The sequence below is a fragment of the Patiria miniata genome, unplaced genomic scaffold, assembly GCF_015706575.1.
Source record: "Patiria miniata isolate m_02_andy unplaced genomic scaffold, ASM1570657v1 HiC_scaffold_9, whole genome shotgun sequence".
NCBI lineage: Eukaryota > Metazoa > Echinodermata > Asteroidea > Valvatida > Asterinidae > Patiria > Patiria miniata.
In genome coordinates this window covers 25,970,990-25,994,651 of record NW_024037076.1, presented here as the reverse complement: position 1 = coordinate 25,994,651, position 23,662 = coordinate 25,970,990, and the positions used below count along the sequence as shown (strand labels likewise).

At 37.0% G+C, this 23,662-nt stretch overlaps 1 long non-coding RNA gene across 1 annotated transcript; it reads right to left on the bottom strand.

Moving 5' to 3' along the window:
• Positions 1-15,827: 15,827 nt before the first annotated feature.
• On the bottom strand, positions 15,828-22,652 carry LOC119719897. The gene is made up of 3 exons (XR_005270015.1): positions 22,625-22,652; positions 21,213-21,272; positions 15,828-15,881 (listed from the first exon to the last, which is right to left on the bottom strand). It is a non-coding gene; the product is annotated as an uncharacterized LOC119719897 (long non-coding RNA).
• Positions 22,653-23,662: the final 1,010 nt, after the last annotated feature.

The following is a 23,662-nucleotide window of genomic DNA, read 5'->3' as shown; positions in this document are numbered from 1 at the left end:
GGAATTAAAGAAATGTTCAAGAAAGCAATTATCCTTTGGGGGGGGGGGGGGGGGTGGGTACAGAGCACTCTGTATTATACATGTATATTTAAATTTCTTGTTTGCATGGGGTTGCAAGGAATCTTTTTTTTTCAGGATATTTTGGTGAATGATATCGTTCACTTTGATTTGTTCTTTTTAACCCAAAACACAAAAGATCCCATTAACCAGTTGGCGTCGGGGGCGGTGATAGCACGCACTGGCTGTTTTTAAATAAACACAGGCACGGCTGACGGGTTTAAACCCAAATTCATTAGAACCAGACCTATCTATACACCAGGCTCCGAACCGAAGCATTATGTTTGAACTCAGGAATCCATATTCCATTGAACCTATCTAGAATTTTAAAAAATCAGCGCTTGTCAAGATGGTCATAATGCAAAACCCAAACAGCTGCAGGGGTATCATTTGCCGGACACATCTGACCCGAAGGACTCTAATCAAGTGATAGGGCATTGTTGACAAACGATGGACTCTCACTTGATGCGTCCACCGTACGCGCGATGGGATGCAATCAACGGCGGTAATCTTTATGCACGCCCTCTCCCTGCTATTAGGCAAACTGTCAGTCAAAACGCAATTGGTCAGTAAAAGACCATCACAAACAAATTTACGAAAATGGTTGAATTACAATGTACTTCTGTGATTGTAGGGTTGTTATTATCATTGTCCAGGCAGTAAGGAAAGGGGCGAGTAAATTTCAGATAAAAAATGACTCAATATTCTCGTTGCAATTAACTTTCGGGTTATTACAAGTGAAGGCAAATGTCAACCTGATATTGACAGTTGAGCTAAAAAAAAAAAAATCCACTAACATTAATAATGGCCAAGAATAATTTAACCTTTGCTCGTATAACAGTAATGGATTTGTCAGGTATTATTTCCGGCCGCTATCTCCCCCCTCCCCCACCCAACTTAAGTGTCCATATCTACTTGCATTGCTAACTCAGAACAGCAGATTTCCGTAATAATCATTCACATCGGTAAAGCCCCGACGATTATGCATACGTTTTTGACGAAATGGAAAAAAACTGGGTCGGGGATCGTCTTTTTATTTTCCTTTTCTTTGGGGGTGATGATAATGTGGAAGGCTCGTGCATACGTCACCTTGTTGATTACATTCTACCCGCGAATCATGCCTTATACATTTTTTTTCTGGTCGGGGGCAAGAAAACCCAGAAAAAAGAAGAAGCTGCTAATGTCAGTGAACTGTAAGCACTCTCTCCGGGGATATTCCTCGAGCAGTAGATGAGCTGATGGGATCTTGATTTACACAAAGAAATTCCTCGAAGCCAATCCTTTTTTTCTTTTCCTTTTTCCCATCGGCACATACTAGAGGCAGCATGTATAATTTCAAAACAAGAACTACAGTGAAATTAACTGTTTAACGGTACCCCTTGCCATTTTCGTAATCCTCTTGAACAGTTGAAAAGATTTTATTTTTATTTCATTTTTTTTTACATTATGAAAGGTCATCATCATCTTTGTGTATTTTTTTGGTGTTACATCGAAGCCTCAGGTTAACTTGAAAAAAAAACAAACATTTTTTTTAAATTGAAAAATGGTTTTTGATTTGTATACATTGTATTTCCATTTTTCCCCCAATCAGTTTTGATTTGAAGCCAAACAATCAGTGCATGTAATACCTTGGGTAGTGTTTTTTCTTCAATTTCATGAAATATAAAACATTTTTTAAAAGTGGCCAAAATTTATATTTTAAAATTTCAGCACGCATTATCCAGTAATTGTGTGGATAGAGTCCGTAAAACTACAATGCCAAGCATATTTTAATAAACAATACATGTATTTATATTTCAGGGATGGTATTTTTTGTATAAAATGTTAACGATGAATGAAATACCTTTAAATCAGTGATGTTAAGATAACCTGCTGTTATATTTTTTTTCTTCTTATTTTTAAACGGCTTTTGACATCGGCTTGTCTTTTTTTTTTTAAAGTGACTGTTCTTTCAAAGACTTATTAGAGAAGGATAGAAATAACTTCAAATTTCTTTATGAAATGAGCATTGAAATTTGTATTAATCTCAGCTACCTCTATTGGCTTTTATTGTTGTTGTTTTGTTTAGTTTTTGTAGTTAAGATGCGTCAACTCAGCTGGCAAATTTTATTTGATTTTTTTTTTCAAATTTGTTTAGTATGCATACATTAGATGGTCATTCTATCTTGGGTTTTTAACCTGTTAATGCCGGAGTACGTGTAAAACGATCTGTATTATCGCAGGGGCAGATGATGGGTTAAATTCCTCCAGCTTTCCCTATACACATCAGGTTGTTTCCCATTGGTTTTGGACACACTGTGTCTTGAACTTGACCTCGTAGAAACTATCGCTCCGTGGCAGTTCCTCAGAGTGTTGCAAAATATGAAGTTATCGTACAAATATTGTTCAAATGACTCTCAAGAGTCAGTATTGTGGTGTTTGACTTAATTTGAAAATTGGGCGGATAAATAGTCTTTTTCAAATTTGGTGTTTTTCAGCCCAAAATAATTCTTGCAGCAAGTGGTTAAAATACACACTTTTTGCAATGGCTTTTGAACATTCAATCCAGATTCAAGAATTTTTTTTTTTTAACCACGTAAGCATGGTGACAATGGGATAGCATTGTGATATTGAAACCGAAAAAAAGAAAGAATAACAACATGTGAAAACCCGAAATAACATTATTTGCTTTAAATGTCAGTAACACACTTACCGCAAGGCAGTGAACTCTGTTTGTGAGATCAGGGGGCTTCAAAAGATGAGGGGAAAAAAGCTAAATTCAAAACGAAGCTAAGTCCCGTCTAATAAAAGGGCAAAGAATAAAGATTGCAATTTGTCTTGAGTGGACGCTCTCATAGATACCTCTGTCAGAATTTCGCCCAAGGCATTTTTGGAAAAAAAAAAAAAAATACTTGCATCCTTGAAAGGCTATACATTGTCCGTGAACGAGTCATTTGGCAAGATTACAACACTCAGTACAAGGGAACCAAATATCTATAAAAAAAAAAACGTACAAAAGAAACGGGGAAAAAAAATCCAAGGTAGATTGACCTGGTACAATGCACGTAGAGTGACCGTTCGCAGGGTATACACGAGCTGGAATATAATCATGTTGTCGTGGTTACCGGGCTGGTAGCCGTCCCATTCGCTAGGGCCGCTGTATATGTTTGCGCAACATGAAGTCCGAGAATAAGACCTCATCATGGAATGAGATGAATTCCATCTGAAGTTGTCAACAATCTGGAGTTTCCGATGAAATTAATGCATACGTATTGTTTCCAGTAGGTTGAACATGAAGTACGTATTTTTCTGTTATGAATGTGAATGCTCCCGTTTAGTGTTCTTATAACCTTTTCATACATTTTATCTCTAATTCGAGGGGAAAAAAAATTAACTGTACTGCTGCACCCAAATTAGTGGAGTCTTCCCTTTTGTCATTCAGGTCCATGTTGCAATTCTAGGTTTTGTGCAACCCCCCCCCCCCCCAAAAAAAAAAATATTGTGATCTTTGAGTTGTGGTTTGGAATTTGAGAACTTTTTGAATATTTCAGTAACAAAGTGTATTTGTAGTTGCTGTTGGAAGATTTTTTAAATTGACATTTTGAGGTGAAAAAAATTGCATATCTTGGCCCTCAGTACTCTGAGAAACAGATTGAGGGAGTTGTTGCACAAAACCAAATCCAAACGCTCGTCGTGGCATCGTAAACGAAGATGGGTTGTCATGGGAACAAGTGACCCGAGACAGGGTTGAGGACATCCGCTAGGGGGCGACTGGTTTGGCATCCTTAGGGGGTTGGTAGGGAGGAGGAGATGGTTCAGGGGAGAGAAGACGAAATCCAATCGATGAGACTCAACAAGTGTTGTCATTCCCGCGCGGTTGCCTTGTAGGTCAATGTTCGCCCCTCCTCGCTGTTTTACGTCTCCGTAGAACGCTCTTCAGCAAATCATCTCCTGAAGCATCCTCAAGACAACCACCCTAGCGAATTTGTATAAATATCCCCCCCCCCCCCTCTTCTTTCGTCTTTTTGTCAGCTCGGGCGATTTTGATTTCCCTCCTCTGATGTATTGCCAGAAATTTGACGATTACCTTTTTTAAAATTGAAAAAAAAAAATTGAAGTGTATTTGGGGTGAATGGACCTGTCACTGTGATTGGATTATAATTTCAATGGCGACAGTTATTTTGGTTCTTTTTTGGGGGGGGGGGGTGGGGGAGTGTTTGGTTTTTCATTTGTCCTAATCCCATTTCAAAAAATAATTCCATTCACCCCTGGAAGTGGAAGATTTGATGAAGAAAATTGAGTAGGAAATTTGTAGAGCAGGGCTAATTCATTACTGGGAGTAAACATATCTTGAAAGTGTGTTTTTCATGAATATTACAGATCCTAAGTTCCTTAAAACAAAACATTAAAAAAAATGAAATGAAAATGAAAAAAAGAGAGGTATGAAAATACCCAAAGCTCAAACTTGAAGAAATATCCCAACAAAATTTCCTTACAGATTAACCAAAACATTCGGGTTTTTTGGGGATAGTAAAATGTTTCATTAAGTCACAAATGCAGGGGCAAAATGTACATGTATGTATGTTACGTACTTTGTGACGCATTGACCCCGGCCACGCCTCGTAACAAACGCCATCAAGGCGTTCATTGTGTGGCATGCACTGCACATGCATTTATTTTTTATATATTTCCATCGTTCGCGTGCCAGTTCTCCCCTCAAAACACGGCCGGTGAGCTGTACATGTATGTTCTAATCATCGCTTGGGGCCACGGTGAAATTGTGACTAATGCTCCATAACAGGAAATCTAAAATTGATCTTATGCTGTCACTGTTCGCTACATGATGCTCATCCATAAAGCCTTTGCAACCTTGTCAACTTTCACTTCAAAACACCCCCCCCCCCCCCTTCTTGTTTTTCCTTGTGGTTTTTTGTACTTGTGGTATAGCACAGTGCAAAATAGTTCTCATTAGAATGAAGTGGCAGAATCAGGGAATCAAATTTCCAGCGTATATATCGCTGCTTCACATTATTATGAGTAATTTTTTTTTCTGCAAACCTGGCAAATTCCCAAGTGCGGCGCGCAAACTGCGTTGTCAAAGAAACGCAAATCAAGGGGACAAAACATCGCGAACAAATGAATACACTCAATGTTCTGCTTTGTGTGTGGGTGTTGTTTGTCACTGGGAAAAAAATCTTTAAAATTTGCTTTAAAAAAAAAAAATGGCTCGATAATTAAACTAATGCACTGAATGTAAGGATATAAGAGTACAAATTATACGTACAATGAGTCTTCGCTTAAGGGCGAATATTGCTTGACAACTCGGAGCAATCAAGTCGGGACATGCGCACGCGGGCAGAATTCACTACGTTGACTGTTGAAGGTGTTTGTATACCTTGAGTTTTTATGGAAATTAAGAATGGTCACTGCTATGTTATTGTATAACGAGTACATATAATATGGGATCGTGTGTACTCATTCATTAACATGTATGCATACACTCTGAAACTCGTTGCTTTAGTTATTGCTGTAAAATTTTAAAGCGCTTTTAAAATAAAAGCTTGCACGTTACTACATGTAGTTGTTGCTGTTGTTTGTTTTTACATATTATATATAATATAAATATATATTACTAGTGGTACGGATAATAACCATGAGTTGTTTATTGTGATGAAGACAAGTAGACGTAGTGTACGTAGTTCTCTCGTTGAGTTGTTTAGAACGACCAAAACACCTACCTCGTAAAGAAAGTTTCTTCTCTTTGTTTTTGGAGGAAACGGCGGAATTTGAGAAAAAACATGAACGAAGAGTGTTTTAAAAAACAAAAAAAATTTAAAATATTTAAAAAAAAAATTGAAAAATGAAATGAGAACAGGGACGATTTTTGACAATCCGTCACTGGAAAGGTGGCACTATGTTTCATTTGTGTACATTTTTGTTTTGTTTTTATAACCTGACCACTACGACAAACGATTTGTAAATTGGTGCAAGGCGTAGAGGTGAAAGGTCAGGCCAGGTCAGGGGTCAACATCACTTACGTGTTTTATGGTATTATGTCGGCACTACTCTTTTTGTTTTGGAAGTTTGTTATCATTACAAGTTCGTTATTTGTATGGTAGTAAGAATTTTACAGAAGGGTAATAATTATGTGTACAAAGTTTACAAAATAATAATGATAATATCAGAGATGATTAAATTAACTGTGTTTATGAATATTCATGGGAAACTCCGCGAGCAAGTCAAGTTGCGAACCGGAGAATGAACTTGTATGGTATGTACTGTAAAACTTTCGTTTTTGAACTACCTGTACATGTGCATTGTTGACACACAATTATTATTTAAAATGTTTTAAAAATCATTGTTTCTAACTGTTCTGATAATGCCAGTATATCTTTGTCTTGACATCCTACGCCTCCCCCCCCCCTCCAAAAAAAAGAACAACACCAAAACAAAATCCCAATATTTAAGACGATTCTGTATTGAGATTTTTGTCCTAAGCATTCTTTTCTACTCAGGGAATCAATTATGTTGATTGACGATATGTCTCCAGGCAGGGAAAAACTCAGAAAATGTTCGCGATTTTTTTTCTCTTTTCCTGGCTGAAAATGAAACACCTCACAAGACAGTTTTCCAGAACGCTATAATTTATTTTCATTAAAGATTGAAAAATGGGGGAGGCTTAACATGCGACATTGAAGAGTTGTATGCCTTTTTAATAAGTACGGTTGAAATATCACGTGATGCGGTCACTTTGGAAAGAGAGTAAACTCCTCTACTTGTAAATTTCAGAGGTGTTTTTTGCTTATTTTTTATCACGAAATTTGTTTTCCTTGACGAAAGAAATCAGTCTCTCACGGTCTGAAATAAGTTTGTACCTGTTGGTGTTGTTGGGTTTAAGATATGGGCTGCATGGCTTTACACAAAATCACTGGTGCGGTATTTGTGCAAATGTTGTCTGTATCTATTTGTTTGTGTATTTTTTTATTAATTTTTTTTTGGTGGGAAGAGGAAAAATCACAAATTCACATCTCACCGGATTAAAAAAAAACCAACCAAATACATATATGTTTTGGTTCAGAGAGCTTTTTGGGCCCAGGGGCTTCACGGAGCCGCGGAGCGTACAGTATCCCAAAGTCGCCCGCTTTTATGAATGCATGAAAAGCGGTGAGCATTTCAAGAGTTGAGCATGTTTTTTCCATGCAGAGCCTGTTCATTGTTGTGTGTGCGCACTGTTACACTGCTATAGCTGCATGGGTCAGTGATGTAACCTACATAAAGATGGCGTCTTGAAAATGGTGTGTAGGCGTTTACAAAGCCCAGGCTTTGTGTCTGCTTTGGTTTTGTCTGTTCCTGGAAAGATTCGTCAAAAGTTCAATCCAATAACAAAATACACCAGCCATTGGCATTGCCTGGAACGGTTTTGGTTTCTCTTTAAAAAAAAAAGAATACAGACTAATAACTGGAGTCCGAGCAGAGCATTTACGGTAGAGCCAAACAACACAGAAAAAGCCAGGAATTTGTAAAGCCTTCAAAATAATAATGTGAAACTCAGTTTCAAGTCTCAGTGTGTTCAACAAAAACACAAAAGAACACCAAGGTTTAACTTTTTCAATGGGTCATGAATTTAAAATTAAAAGTTGAGCAAACAATTGACTGGAGCTGGGGTTGCTCAGCTTTGAACTTATTTAATGCACCTAGTCGGTTTCCGCTTTGTGGTTTATTTTGAAAAAAGAAGAAATTCAACAGGTCTAACTTTTTTTAAAAGTGCCAAATTTGTCTGGCTAGTCTGGCTGCACCTTCAGTTGAAGCAGACAAGCACTCACATTTGTAATCTGACAGTACAACAGGGAGGCCCCAATATACTGGACAGTACTTTTTTTTTTTAAACGAATGAAGTAGACATTGTAGGTCAAACCGGCTAGACAGCCACGCCCGGTCTGAGGTGACGTTGCCCGTTTGCAATTGCAAGCATCTTGGGTTTAACACGAAAAAGCGCTGTCCTCTTCAAGAAAGACGTAGGCCTCCCTTTTTTTTTCAATTTGCACAGTCAACTGCCAAAAAGATCTTAAACAGAGTCAATATTTCTCATTCGATTGGCTTTTTTTTATTTCTTATGTATAAGCGGGTACTTCAGTTTTTTTTGTTTTCAATCAATATGGCCAGTATAAAGCTTAACATTGTACATAATGACAACCAGAACAAACTCATTCAAAGAAAGGTCTCGATGTGAGGTGACGGCATGAGGAGTAGCATTATCTTAAGATGATAACAGGAACTAGGTATCTAAGATTGATGGCTCAGTTGGCGGGGACTCATATTTTTCCCCCTGCTGGACTCGAGCCAAGGTGATACACTTGCCCAATTTCTTTTACATGTATGTGATCGTCACTCAATTTAAGCTCATGAAATCTCGTTCCCCGTCATGAAACTTTTCCGGAGGACATGACGAATGATGTTGCACATTGAATGATGTTGCACATTTTAAAGAGTTTACACAAAAACCCCCTTTTTTTCCTGCAAGTATTCTGTTATGTTGCTTAACGGCCGGATCTGTAAAATATCATTAACGACTTTGCAACCTGTAAAATTAACTTTACATGTACACGTAGACATGTTTAAGGCAGCCATGCAGCCTGAATAGATTTTGATACGCGTTTTGTCCCATGTTGTATTATTAATTATCTTCGTTGTTATTGTTGTTGTATAAAAAAACTTTGACTGAAATCTGACGGGGAAGGTTTGCCCCCTTTCGCAGGTTCTGTTCGGATGCCTTTGTATAAGCACGACCAATTGAGATTAGATTCGTAAAATTAAGCGCCTCGAGTACCTAATTGTTGGTAGATACATGCGCTATATAAGACTGCGGTATTATAATTATTGTTGTTATTATGATTTAATGACCGCAATGTACTGTTACCTCAAGAAGACAGACCTCCATTTTTTTTGTTCAGGGTTTTTTTAAGGGGGCCACTGTCATCACACAGTTTGTAGTAATTACCTCAGAACACAGCAGTGTAGACATGCAATAACACAGGCTCCGATTTGAAACACACCTCTTCAGCGGTAGATTACACATGTTATAACCACAACTGCTGTTTAAAACCTCACGTAAAAAAAAAATACTCATATGCATTTCGGGTATGTGCGGTGTTGACTGCGTTTATCCGCTGGCTCTAGTTTCTTTTTCTTTTCCATTGCCAAGTATTTCCATATATGTAAGATAGTAATTTTCAAATTTTTGTTTGTTGTTTTTTTTTTTACGGTTGGGGGAAAAAATGTGTTGAAAATATATATATCAATTTAGAAGGTACTATTTCATTAAAGGGTTGTGAAAAATATTTTAAGATGAAGTTACAAGTGTACCTCTGATTGATTGTTACATATGATTAAAAAAATATTGGCTCATATTTGCTGATCATGTCTCAGGAATTGGAAACTCTTTGTCGTGCTGATTTCTTTTCTTGGTTATTAATTTGAAATTTTTGGTGTTTAAAGTGGAATACTTGTAGAGGTGAGAGAAATCGGAGATTTGAAAATCCGGTTATCCCGCTTTTGTTCAAACCGAATAACGGTTATCCGATTTCACCGGAAGTTCCCGTTCAGCTCACAGTCATGCCGACAAAAAGTGAGGAGTGAGGTGCTGCATGCAATGACCTCTGCAATTTTGTTAAAAATGCAAGGTTAACCCCTTACATTTTGTGATTTTCCAGAAAAAGTCAAATTTTGCCCAATTTTGATCAAAATGCAAGGCTAACCCCTTACATTTTGTGATTTTCCAAAAAAAGTCAAATTTTGCCCAATTTTGATCAAAATGCAAGGCTAACCCCTTACATTTTATGATTTCTAGAAAAAGTCAAATTTTGCCCAATTTTGATCAAAATGCAAGGCTAACCCCTAACATTTTGTGATTTTCCAGAAAAAGTCAAATTTTGCCCAATTTTGATCAAAATGCAAGGCTAACCCCTTACATTTCTGATTTTCCAGAAAAAGTCAAATTTTGCCCAATTTTGATCAAAATTCAAGGCTAACCCCTTACATTTCTGATTTTCCAGAAAAAGTCTAATTTTGCCCAATTTTGATCAAAATGCAAGGCTAACCCCTTACATTTGTGATTTTCCAGAAAAAGTCAAATTTTGCCCAATTTTGATCAAAATGCAAGGCTAACCCCTTACATTTTGTGATTGTCCAGAAAAAGTCAAATTTTGCCCAATTTTCATCAAAATGCAAGGCTAACCCCTTACATTTCTGATTTTCCAGAAAAAGTCTAATTTTGCCCAATTTTGATCAAAATGCAAGGCTAACCCCTTACATTTGATGATTTCTAGAAAAAGTAAAAATTTGCCCAATTTTGATCAAAATGCAAGGCTAACCCCTTACATTTTATGATTTCTAGAAAAAGTCAAATTTTGCCCAATTTTGATCAAAATGCAAGGCTAACCCCTTACACTTGTGATTTTCCAGAAAAAGTCAAATTTTGCCCAATTTTGATCAAAATGCAAGGCTAACCCCTTACATTTGTGATTTTCCAGAAAAAGTCAAATTTTGCCCAATTTTGATCAAAGTTCAAGGCTAACCCCTTACATTTTGTGATTTTCCAGAAAAAGTAAAAATTTTGCCCAATTTTGATCAAAATGCAAGGCTAACCCCTTACATTTCTGATTTTCCAGAAAAAGTCAAACTTTGCCCAATTTTGATCAAAATGCAAGGCTAACCCCTTACATTTGATGATTTCTAGAAAAAGTAAAAATTTGCCCAATTTTGATCAAAATGCAAGGCTAACCCCTTACATTTTATGATTTCTAGAAAAAGTCAAATTTTGCCCAATTTTGATAAAAATGCAAGGCTAACCCCTTACATTTCTGATTTTCCAGAAAAAGTCTAATTTTGCCCAATTTTCATCAAAATGCAAGGCTAACCCCTTACATTTGATGATTTCTAGAAAAAGTAAAAATTTGCCCAATTTTGATCAAAATGCAAGGCTAACCCCTTACATTTTATGATTTTCTAGAAAAAGTCAAATTTTGCCCAATTTTGATAAAAATGCAAGGCTAACCCCTTACATTTTGTGATTTTCCAGAAAAAGTCTAATTTTGCCAAATTTTGATCAAAATGCAAGGCTAACCCCTTACATTTTATGATTTCTAGAAAAAGTCAAATTTTGCCCAATTTTGATCAAAATGCAAGGCTAACCCCTTACATTTGATGATTTCTAGAAAAAGTAAAAATTTGCCCAATTTTGATCAAAATGCAAGGCTAACCCCTTACATTTTATGATTTTCTAGAAAAAGTCAAATTTTGCCCAATTTTGATAAAAATGCAAGGCTAACCCCTTACAATTTGTGATTTTCCAGAAAAAGTCTAATTTTGCCAAATTTTGATCAAAATGCAAGGCTAACCCCTTACATTTTATGATTTCTAGAAAAAGTCAAATTTTGCCCAATTTTGATCAAAATGCAAGGCTAACCCCTTACATTTGTGATTTTCCAGAAAAAGTAAATTTTGCCCAATTTTGATCAAAATGCAAGGCTAACCCCTTACATTTCTGATTTTCCAGAAAAAGTCAAATTTTGCCCAATTTTGATAAAAAATGCAAGGCTTACCCCTTACATTTTGTGATTTCCAGAAAAAGTCAAATTTTGCCCAATTTTGATCAAAATGCAAGGCTAACCCCTTACATTTCTGATTTTCCAGAAAAGTAAAAATTTGCCCAATTTTGATCAAAATGCAAGGCTAACCCCTTACATTTTATGATTTCTAGAAAAAGTCAAATTTTGCCCAATTTTGATCAAAATGCAAGGCTAACCCCTTACACTTCTGATTTTCCAGAAAAAGTCAAATTTTGCCCAATTTTGATCAAAATGCAAGGCTAACCCCTTACATTTCTGATTTTCCAGAAAAAGTCAAATTTTGCCCAATTTTGATCAAAGTTCAAGGCTAACCCCTTACATTTTGTGATTTTCCAGAAAAAGTAAAAATTTTGCCCAATTTTGATCAAAATGCAAGGCTAACCCCTTACATTTCTGATTTTCCAGAAAAAGTCAAACTTTGCCCAATTTTGATCAAAATGCAAGGCTAACCCCTTACATTTGTGATTTTCCAGAAAAAGTCAAAATTTGCCCAATTTTGATCAAAATGCAAGGCTAACCCCTTACATTTGATGATTTCTAGAAAAAGACAAATTTTGCCCAATTTTGATCAAAATGCAAGGCTAACCCCTTACATTTCTGATTTTCCAGAAAAAGTCAAATTTTGCCCAATTTTGATCAAAATGCAAGGCTAACCCCTTACATTTGATGATTTCTAGAAAAATTCAAATTTTGCCCAATTTTGATCAAAATGCAAGGCTTACCCCTTACATTTCTGATTTTCCAGAAAAAGTCAAATTTTGCCCAATTTTGATCAAAATGCAAGGCTAACCCCTTACATTTGATGATTTCTAGAAAAATTCAAATTTTGCCCAATTTTGATCAAAATGCAAGGCTAACCCCTTACATTTCTGATTTTCCAGAAAAAGTCAAATTTTGCCCAATTTTGATCAAAGTTCAAGGCTTACCCCTTACATTTCGTGATTTTCCAGAAAAAGTCAAATTTTGCCCAATTTTGATCAAAATGCAAGGCTAACCCCTTACATTTTATGATTTCTAGAAAAAGTCAAATTTTGCCCAATTTTGATCAAAATGCAAGGCTAACCCCTTCCATTTCTGATTTTCCAGAAAAGTCAAATTATGCTTAATTTTGATCAAAATGCAAGGCTAACCCCTTACATTTGTGATTTCCAGAAAAAAAATCAAATTTTGCCCAATTTTGATCAAAATGCAAGGCTAACCCCTTACATTTCTGATTTTCCAGAAAAAGTCAAATTTTGCCCAATTTTGATCAAAATGCAAGGCTAACCCCTTACACTTGTGATTTTCCAGAAAAAGTCAAATTTTGCCCAATTTTGATCAAAATGCAAGGCTAACCCCTTACATTTCTGATTTTCCAGAAAAAGTCAAATTTTGCCCAATTTTGATCAAAATGCAAGGCTAACCCCTTACATTTTATGATTTCTATAAAAAGTCAAATTTTGCCCAATTTTGATCAAAATGCAAGGCTAACCCCTTCCATTTCTGATTTTCCAGAAAAGTCAAATTATGCCTAATTTTGATCAAAATGCAAGGCTAACCCCTTACATTTGTGATTTTCCAGAAAAAGTCAAATTTTGCCCAATTTTGATCAAAATGCAAGGCTAACCCCTTACATTTTATGATTTCTAGAAAAAGTCAAATTTTGCCCAATTTTGATCAAAATGCAAGGCTAACCCCTTACATTTCTGATTTTCCAGAAAAAGTCAAATTTTGCCCAATTTTGATAAAAAATGCAAGGCTTACCCCTTACATTTTGTGATTTCCAGAAAAGTCAAATTTTGCCCAATTTTGATCAAAATGCAAGGCTAACCCCTTACATTTCTGATTTTCCAGAAAAGTCAAATTTTGCCCAATTTTGATCAAAATGCAAGGCTAACCCCTTACATTTGATGATTTTCCAGAAAAAGTCAAATTTTGCCCAATTTTGATCAAAATGCAAGGCTAACCCCTTACATTTCTGATTTTCCAGAAAAAGGCAAATTTTGCCCAATTTTGATCAAAATGCAAGGCTAACCCCTTACATTTTATGATTTCTAGAAAAAGTCAAATTTTGCCCAATTTTGATCAAAATGCAAGGCTAACCCCTTACATTTGTGATTTTCCAGAAAAAGTCAAATTTTGCCCAATTTTGATAAAAATGCAAGGCTTACCCCAAGGATTTGTATTGAGTTTGGTTTGGAAGCAGTTATTGAGTTTGGTTTGGAAGCGTCACCCTTCGCGCGTCGCGAGTAAATAAGGCGCCGGAACACTGCTGTATTTGGGGAACAAACAGAACTGAATTCAAGGTAGTTGATGCAACTTTACAAACTTCTGTAATTGTAAACTTTACATTTTTAATTAAACTACTAAATAATCCGAAAAATCCGCTTCAATATTTTTCCTGTTTGTACCCAGACAATGACGTTGCTGCAACACCTCATTCTGTCTAATATATGACCTTTTACGACGAGTGGAATATATACTCTCTTTGGACGTCATTTTCTCAAAAATGTTTTCCTGAGGATCAAATTCCTCTTTGAAGGATTTGTTTTTATCGACAATACTTGAAAACACCTGAAATTTCAGAGTCCAGCCCCCAAAGGCATGAAATTCTTATTTTTTTGGTGCCTAGATATGTAAGAGTTGGTACAAAAATAAGCTGGAAATAAGAACATTTAAATAAAAAAACACAGAAAACTGGAATATTCTTGAATTAAACAAAAAGGTATAACCTTTTTAAGAATGCATTTTTTTCAAGCCAGAACAAAATCTGTTGACCTTTTGTGATCTAGATAAAATATTTGGGTTTACATTTGGGAAAAATTTGTGACACAAACTTAATGACGCAGTTAACGTTCTATAGAACGAATACCAGAAAACTTCACTTACCACTTCAAATTTGCTGTTCTAATTATCTCACTAATCATGTATGGTTGAGTAAAGTTTTAAAGGTAGAGTATATCATTTGTAGCTATCCAAATATTAACTGACAAAATTATTGTTAAAAAGCTTACTTGGTTTAAAGATAGCAGTGGCACTAAACTCCCTGTGAAATTATTCTTTCTGGCATGGTGTCATTTTGAAGACAACAACAAAAGAAGGTCGTTTCGAAAGATTGGTCTAAAGACGCATTTTTGGAAATGTCCATTAGTAGTTTGTTTTTAATTCGGCAAAGCCGTGAATGGATGTGCACAAGCTTACGCGGTTGCTATAACTTGTCGAGTTCTGTGCGTGACATCGCGTAGCTGCAATCGGCTGAACGAGAACGTGTCCCGGACGCTGATTTCAAGCGCAATTCAAAACATGGCTCGGCAGTTTTCGAATTGAAATTGAGATCCTAGAATATTGTTTTCTCTGAATAAATAGCATTTATGAGCTGAAACTTCATCAGGTTTGTTGTTAAGCACCCTTCTCTAGATTTTGAGCACTTTTGTTACTTCGAACGACAAAAATGCACAATTGACAAGTGATATATTCTACCTTTAACTCGAATCTACATGTAGGCCCAAGTTCATGACTCTGGTAACCAATAGACTTCTGCGCTTACGACCACCATTCTGTGCTAAAGCACTAGCAAAAAAATTGCGCCAAACCTGTAAGAACAGAATCTGTAGTTACAGGATGTATGCGTGCGCATTAGCCAAACTTCCTTGCTAACAGCAAAGTCGCTTGCTTAGGGACACACATTCATAATTCTCAGGGCCCACTTCAACCAATCAGTTGCGCAGTTGTTTCTGCAGTTCATGCAACGATCACAGCAAAGTCGCTTGCTCGACGACAAGTCTCGTGATCCTCTGTTCTCAGGGTTTATAGCAACAATCGAGGTAAAGTGCCCTCCTCAGGGACACAAATGCCATGATCGTCTCTGGCCTGGAGCCACCCACCAACACCTGTTTGGCAGTCATCTGCAGCAGTCATGATAGAGCTCTGCACACTCGCAGAAAGTTTTGATGGCACACGTGGACCTGTGCATTTAGAAAAAAAGGTAAACAAACAGCAGGGTTTAACTTAATTTAAAAAAAAAAAAAACGATTATGCATAATAACAATTGTTTGTTAAAATGTTGAGAACAAATGTACACACATTTGGCAAGTTCAACTGTGCCAATTACATAAGATCGGCACTTACGCAAGTGTAACCAAGGTTAAAAGAGGTCAAATTTCTGCTTCTGAGAAAAAGGTCCTCCTTTATAATATTATTGAACTAGTACACCTGGGAAGACACTGCATCTATATAAAACTGAATACATGCATGAAATTGAGAGGAATTTTTGCTGAAAAGAGCAAAGAAATGCATTTCTGATGTACCGGTAGATGTGCAATCAGGTGCATGCAATTCGATGTAAAACAACAATTATCTCAATTGTGTCATTGTGAAATGTCCACTTTGAACTCTTTTAAAGTTTTAAGAAAAAGTTCCAGATCACACCTGTCACCACAAGATGAGCAACAAGTCGGAATTCTTAAGAATCAAGATATTAATATCTGTGTTCTGCACAATACATGGAGGGGCTTTCTATAACACTTGGGGGTACTGAGTTAAGCAACAGAAATATAGACCGCCAACTACATGTAAATTGAAGTAATTTTTGACAAAATGGCCTTATTTAGACATCCCACTGTTGTGTTATAGTGAATGAACAGTCAACTAATAAAACGGGACAAAAATAGGTTATAAAGATGTTTGATAGTATAGATGAGTATGAGTTTTCTCCGTGCAGATTTGGGCAGGAATTAGGGCAAAAGAAGTGACAAAAACGTACTTGAAATCGCAAACAGTCACGTCACAAATTCGCAGAGCAAGCGCGGTAACTATACAGAAGTCTGGTGTCTTTCTCACTTCACGTATGAAAACGTAACGTTCCGATGCATAAACAAACGACACCATTTGGGTAGCCAGTCTATAAAGCTAAAAAAATGGTACCAAACATGAGTCAAAAATGGTGGCAAACACAAAGTACAATATTCTGAAAATTGTGATCGCCGGCAATCAATATTTTTTTTTTGGGACAGCATCTATGAGCGCAAAACTTTATACAGGCCAATGTAACAGTACCTGATATAAAATACTACCCCCCCCCCCCCAATCTGTTCATTACTGAAAATTACAGAAAAAGCAAATGTTGCAGATATTACCTTCAAGGTTCACCTTAGAACAAAAGAATTCACCACCCCTTCGAAAACAGCAATTTCCAACTTTATGCTGAAATTTCTGGCGACCTACTATAGGTACATTCGGGAATTTTGAACGACATGCACATTTGTCAGATCTCTTTCTTTGCTAGGCCAATTACGATCATGTGTATTTGCGCTCAGCGCTTCTCGACGAAAATGGCCAGTGGGCCCAATTTCATGCTGATGCCCAGCGGTCAGTTTGACCACACAATTCCAAGTCCTTGATGAGATTGCTTTTTTGGATGGAGTAGAAAAAAAGGAGGGAGTAAAAAAAAAAGGATGGAGTAGAAAAAAAAAAGGAGAAAGAAAAACACGATGAAAAATGACAACAAAAGTGAAGCTTTCATTTGGAAATGGGTTGGCAATTCTGTTGGAATGGCACCGGTCGGAGACACATGGATAAACGCTATTCCATTGTGAAAATTTGATGGTGCAAAAGTAATTTGATATGAAATGAAAAAAAATACTGCTGTTTTGAAAGGATGCATTTGCTTACAATTCATCACTTTTTTTTGGCTTTTATAGTTGGCTTATTTCCAGGAGGGGTCTTTCATATGAAAATTCGCTGGAAACATTAAAAACGAAGTCTGTTGCAGCCACATCATTGCAATTTTTCAAATGAAAGCATTCCAAATTTGCCATCACTGCATTCTTCATTTTGTTTCTTTGTGGCTTTTTTTTGGAGGGGAGGGGGGGTCGGAAAGGTAGCTTCTTATTAAAGAAATGATCTAATACTTCAGATATTTTCTGAAATTATCTAAAACAAGATTTTACAATTTTAAGTAAAATCCATATAATAATATTGGTGGTGGGATTCACAAAATATTGCTGCAGGGAAAAAGAAAACTCTAGAATTTGCGATTCTGTGTACTTTTCTGCTTAACAAAGCAACATGACAGTCAACAGCTAGAACCACGTCGAGGCCTAGATACTCAACCTATTCAACAGAGGCAACGTTTAACTTCTCTTTCGAAAACACCCACTGACCACTCCACATTTCAGCCTGATTAAAACGGATCCAGCAGAATTATCAGAGCTTGGCCGCAAGCCAATGTACATTAAGGCATAGTGCCTCTAACAAAGAAGGTCCAAAGGTGTCGCAATCGCTTTATTAACATGCTGACATGCTGCCTGAAGAACTCAGCCTGATGAACAGTGAGCCAGCACACTATGCATAATGTGCGAAGAAAAAGAAAAAAGGAAAAGAAAAAAAAAAAAAATCCAAACAAATTTGAAGGCAATTCGGTTTTAGGTCAAGGCTGTGGTTCACCGTTGATAGAAGTCACGAGCACAGAACTGAAAGACGCTCTCATTCTGCGTAGATGGGCATTCTTTTTTTCTCATTCCATATTCACTCCCTTCCTTTTTTCTTCTCATAATTCGGGGTTGCACATACAATGGAAACAGACGCTTCCTATACTAATTCAGCGGTCTCTCTGTGATTGATCAACGGTGGAAGTGGAGCGAAGGCGAAAGGCCAGTGAGTGTGAATGGTCAGTGGCGGTTCGTTATTAAGCCAACCAATTACAGGGACGGCTTTATGTACGGGATGCGACCCGTGAAGGAACATGCGAATGTTCCTTTGTCCGGCCGGAGAAAAGGTTCCTTTTCTTCCTGTCAGATTTTCAATTATTTTCTTCCTTTTTTAAATCAAGTGAACTGGGGACTGCACAAAAGGACGGAACGAAGAAAGCATAAAGATTACTATTTCATATTTTTTTTTATAAATGTAACACTATAAAAATTAAAGAATCTGTGAACAATGGAAACCACTTTTTTTTTATGAGGAGGAACTGTAGAGGAAGGACTTTTTATGAAGACTTTAAAAATGTTCTATCAAATAGAACTGAGGAGAAAAAATAAGTGAACGTGCATGACTTTTTAACATGTAACTCAAAAATATAACTCCTTGACTTTATCAAAATAGCGTCCACATTTTACAAAATGTTCACAGTCCACCCCCCTTCACAAAATATCACATACCCTCTTCGTTCTAATTACACAAACAATGTCAACTTGATATGTCATTTCTAACTTGCCCGACATTTAATTGGCACGCTTGCCCAAGAATATGCCAAAATTTTATTTGTTTCCACTGATCGTTGACATGTTGCATAATATCTATCAAACAAGTGCAGCTATAACTCAAACAAATACATTGTACAGGGTGCGTAATTAAAAAAAACGAAACCCAAATGTCGAGACTACTGTTTTACTGAAGTTCTGCATGTAGCACTTTCAAAATCTAGGATATGAAAGCCCATTCATAAGCTTTCTTTTAGTACAAAAATCATTCAAATCACTCAAGTACTTTTCAAGTTACGGAATTTTAAACACAACCACCGCTTTAAGGTTCTGTCCATGGATCACAAAAAAAGGTGTGCGTTCTTTCAGCAAAACAAAAACAGTTCACACACATCCCTATGTGATTTCTTTTCCTTGTGTTAAAAGAACACTGATCTTTTTTGTGATCCGTGGACAGAACCTTAAAACGGTGGTTGTGTTTAAAATACTGTAACTTGAAAAGTACATAAGTGATTTGAATGATTCTTGTACTAAAAGAAAGCTTAAGAATTGGGCTTTCATATCCTACATTTTGACAATGCTACATGCAGAAGTTCCCTAAAACAATGTCCCAACAGTTGGGTTTCGGTTTTTTTTTTATTCACCCTGTATACATTGTATATATTTCAGCTTCTTCAAGCCCCCACCAATCTTTCCCGCACACCCCTGACTTCAGTTTGAAAGTGTATTTTTATCGGAGTGGGTAGTTTAATCAAGACAGATATCTCTAGTTTTCTGGATTATTTTCATAGCTGAAAAAAAAAATGGTTGTTGGAATTCATTCCAGTGCAACCTGAACACCATTGCTGCCTCAACAGTCTAACAAATTGGACATGTCGTTGGTCACTTCCCGTCCGCAGCCCAACATGACCTGAGCACTGGAATAGCAATCAAAAAAGCTCCATCATGCCATCAATTTGTTTCCTTCTCCCTTCTGTTTCTTTTTGCATTTTTCGTTTGTGGATTGGCCCGGGCAATAATGAGCGGCCAAGCAACCTGACCATGGCAAAACATTCAAGTAAATGACTGTTCAGGGCCAAGGTTAGCTAATGGTTGCAAGGACTGTCAAGTAAGTTGTTGAAGGAATGCAGTCAAGCACATGCAGTATTAAAAATACCTGCATCGACTGTTGTTGGGTGTTTTTTCTTTCCCCTGAAGAACAAGGCATGAGATTTTTTTCAGCCTATTAAATCTGAGAGAAGACATTACATCAGAACAGGGTGACCCAAAACATGTAACCTTAAAACATTTGCTTTTGAAAACAAAAGGGGTCGGTGGATTTTTATGTTTTGGATATCAGATTAAAGCTGAGAGCTTTTTCTTTCAAATACTGAACAAAATCGTGAAAATACCACTTTGGGTTGCTGAGAAAATGTCAATTATGTAAAAGTAGTCATTTTTCATCCTGTACACAAGTCACTTTAAACAATGAAACATTTTTTCACTTGTTTGATGGCTTGAATTTTTTTTGGGGGGGGGGGGGGGGGTGGGGGGGGTGGGGGGGGGGGTGGGGGGGGGGGGGTGGGGGGGGGGGGGGGGGGGGGGGGGGGCTGACAGGAGGAGTAGACAAGTACCCCAAAAAAGCCACAATATTTTATGTGTAAACTTTTGGCAATCACATTTTCCCTCCTATTTCATTTTTTTTTTTTTTCATGCAATGTACGGATTTTAACATTATTCATATTCAGGACTTCCTTCATCGCAGCGGATTTTGGCCCAACAATTTAAAACATCATCATTTGAATTGACGGCAAACGATACGCGTGGAAAAAACATCTGCCCAGCAGGGGAACGACCAAATTTCACTGCTAAAACGGAATGAACGTCTGTGAAACTTGAGATGACTAAAAATTATGGATAATAACACATGATCCGATACAAGCTATACATGTATGATATATCCGGTCATCTTGATCATATTTCTGTTTTTAGAAAGTATTGTTATTAAAGCAATGCATATTTGGCCAACCATTCAGATTTTATTACATCTTTTCAAACATCATTTTGTGGAAAGAAAACATTGTCTTTATACCGACTATTGATTATCCAATTTCTACATCTAAAAGGTTTTATGAAAAAAAATGGCAAAAATATTTTTTTCAGATATCCTTTTTTCAAGTAAAGCTTTAGTTACAAGTCCGGGAATTTTTATGAGTTATGAATACATGTAGTTGTTTCTTGCGTCTAACTCTCTACAATCTTTGAAAAGGGTATGAAAACATTTTTCCTTTTCTGAAAATGCCAGATGAATTATGCTGCGTTGTGCAGTACCAAAACATTGTTATGCTTTGTCCTTTCTGGGATTTCAAGTAATTTAATCGATTAAACTTACATTATGGTGCCGACTAAAGTAACACGATTATTTAAGATGAATAATCCTGAATGGAGGTTGCTGTAGATGAAAATAAAAAAGATAAAATGAAAAGAAAATCATGCGTCTTAATTCATCTTTCTTATTAAACTTATCTGTCAGTTGATATCACAATTCGTTGGAATGGGAATGAATGCCTCCTTGAAGCGAATCACACTGAATTGAATTGAATATCAAATATTCCACTTCATCTGAAACTAAGGAGAAAAAAAAGTGGCCAAACTTCATGTATTAAAAAAAACCCTGGCCTCTGCTTAAAATAACAAACTGAAGCGGGTCCACACTGTTATTGACTTAAGGCTCTTTTCAAAAGCCTGCAGGCCGCATTCGCAGCGAATGATATAAAGGGGTTTGGCAATGTGACCTGGGACATATTTCAAAGTCCGAGTGTCCAGTGCTTCGTGGGCCGCGGCCGGTCAAAAAACAAAAATTTGAGCGTTGGCCATTTATCACTGTGTCACAAAGGATAGAAAGGTCGGGCGATAAAAAGGAAGAAAAAAACAAGTGACCTCAGTGTAGGGTTGTGTGTTAAATGAGTTCCATGTGGGGCAACTGGTCAGAGCTGCACGATCATTTCCTATAGATGACATTTTGCATTTTCCCAGACGGGTCTGACCGGAGTAGCCTAGCAGATAGGGACCGACCCTTGGGATGGGGGGGGGGGGGGGAGGGAGGCTGGGGGAGGGGATTGTACAATTTATAGGGCCACGACCTTTGAACTTATGCCATCATTCTTTGGGGTCCCACTGGCCAAGTGCATGACAGGCACATCCTATATTGGAATGACTGTTCACTGTTGTTCAATGTCCATACTCCGGTTTTGTTTTTTTTGTTTTTTTTTAAAGGGGCTCGATCAGCAGCGTTTGTCAAAACCTCGATTCTAGAACTTCACCAGAAATTGGTCTCAGTCTTTTCCGGAGTGAGACTTGCTCCACAGATACGCAGACAAAGTTGCAGAAGTTGTTTTTACGCAAAAGGACATGTACGGGATTTTGAGATATGGGACTGACCGTTGGGGTTTTTGAGATTTTCTGAATCAGAAACTATAAATTTGCAATTTCCCAAAATATAATTCTAAATCCATCAAGCAGAAGTGTTCTTTGGTCATTTCAGTGAAACCAAAATGTACAGAAATTTATAAAAAAAAAAAATTAATTGTGTGTTTAGCTCATAATTGGGTCGTCATGTGTCTGTCACTTAATTCCTTAAGGGTTGATAGGGTCGCGGTACCTATGAAAGTCATATATCATTTTGAAGCTGGAAACCTCAGGAATTTGAAAATGCCGAAACCTGAACAACAACATTTGTCAACTTTGTCCAGGTTTGGTAGTGATTTTATCTACCAGGGTCACATCCAAAATGGTAAACAATACTGTTATCTTGGCAAAACCCCGTCTACATATGTTGTTCTTCAATAGCAATTCATCCTTACTGTACAAACACAGAAAGCGAAAAGAAACAACATCAATCTCCTGCCAAATCTCTTTGATATTGTCATGCCTATGGCCAAAAAAAAAAGTCTCCGGTTTCTGTTATGCGCGCGCGTCGCCGTAGCCATGCGCGTCGGCAAAATGAAAAAGTTTTTTTTCAATGAAAGATGATGTCTCAAAACCGCCAAACTCACTGGTTTGACTGGAATCCTGCTGCTGCACAATTTTAACGTGTTTTTAGATGGGGTTATGATCGAGAATAAGCTTTATGTGGCCTCTCTGGTCTCCCATAATATTTGCACTAAGTTTAGTCGGGCACCATTTGCAGTCATCAGCCGACATTTGAAGCCAAAAAAAACAGGTAAAAAAAAAAAATGCCGCGTCGCCGCACCACTTTTTGGGCAAGCTCCATATACCAGAAACCGGAGACTTTTTTTTTTTGCCTATACATTTAGAACACTAATTTTGTGTAATACCCAGATACATGTATAGTTCATCGGCATATGATTTGACTCATCACCATATTACGTTTGGGTGACTCCTCCTCAAATCAAACAAAATCAAAATCAGATTGGATTTGGAATCATTAAGTCACTTGGGGGGATCAACATCCTGTAGGAACTGGGAGAATAAATTAAAAACATTTTGAAAGACATGTCTTAAATGATCACGTTTCAGAGAGGGATATTACATCTGACCTTGTACAGGGCAAGTCAATAAAAGCGGAACCCAAACCCCAAAAATTATATTTCATATTTAAAAAAATATGTAGCACCAAAAATAATGATGACTGGAAAGCCAATTTCATAAGCTACTTTTGGATGAAAATATTACTAAAATTGGTCAATCCGTTCAAAAAATATCACCATTTAAACACAATGACCCTAAAACCTGTCTCGTCCAAAAAATGCGATTTCAAGAATCGTCGTCACAATTGTCTTCAAACATCACCAGCGATGAAATCTTGCTTTAAATGTTAAC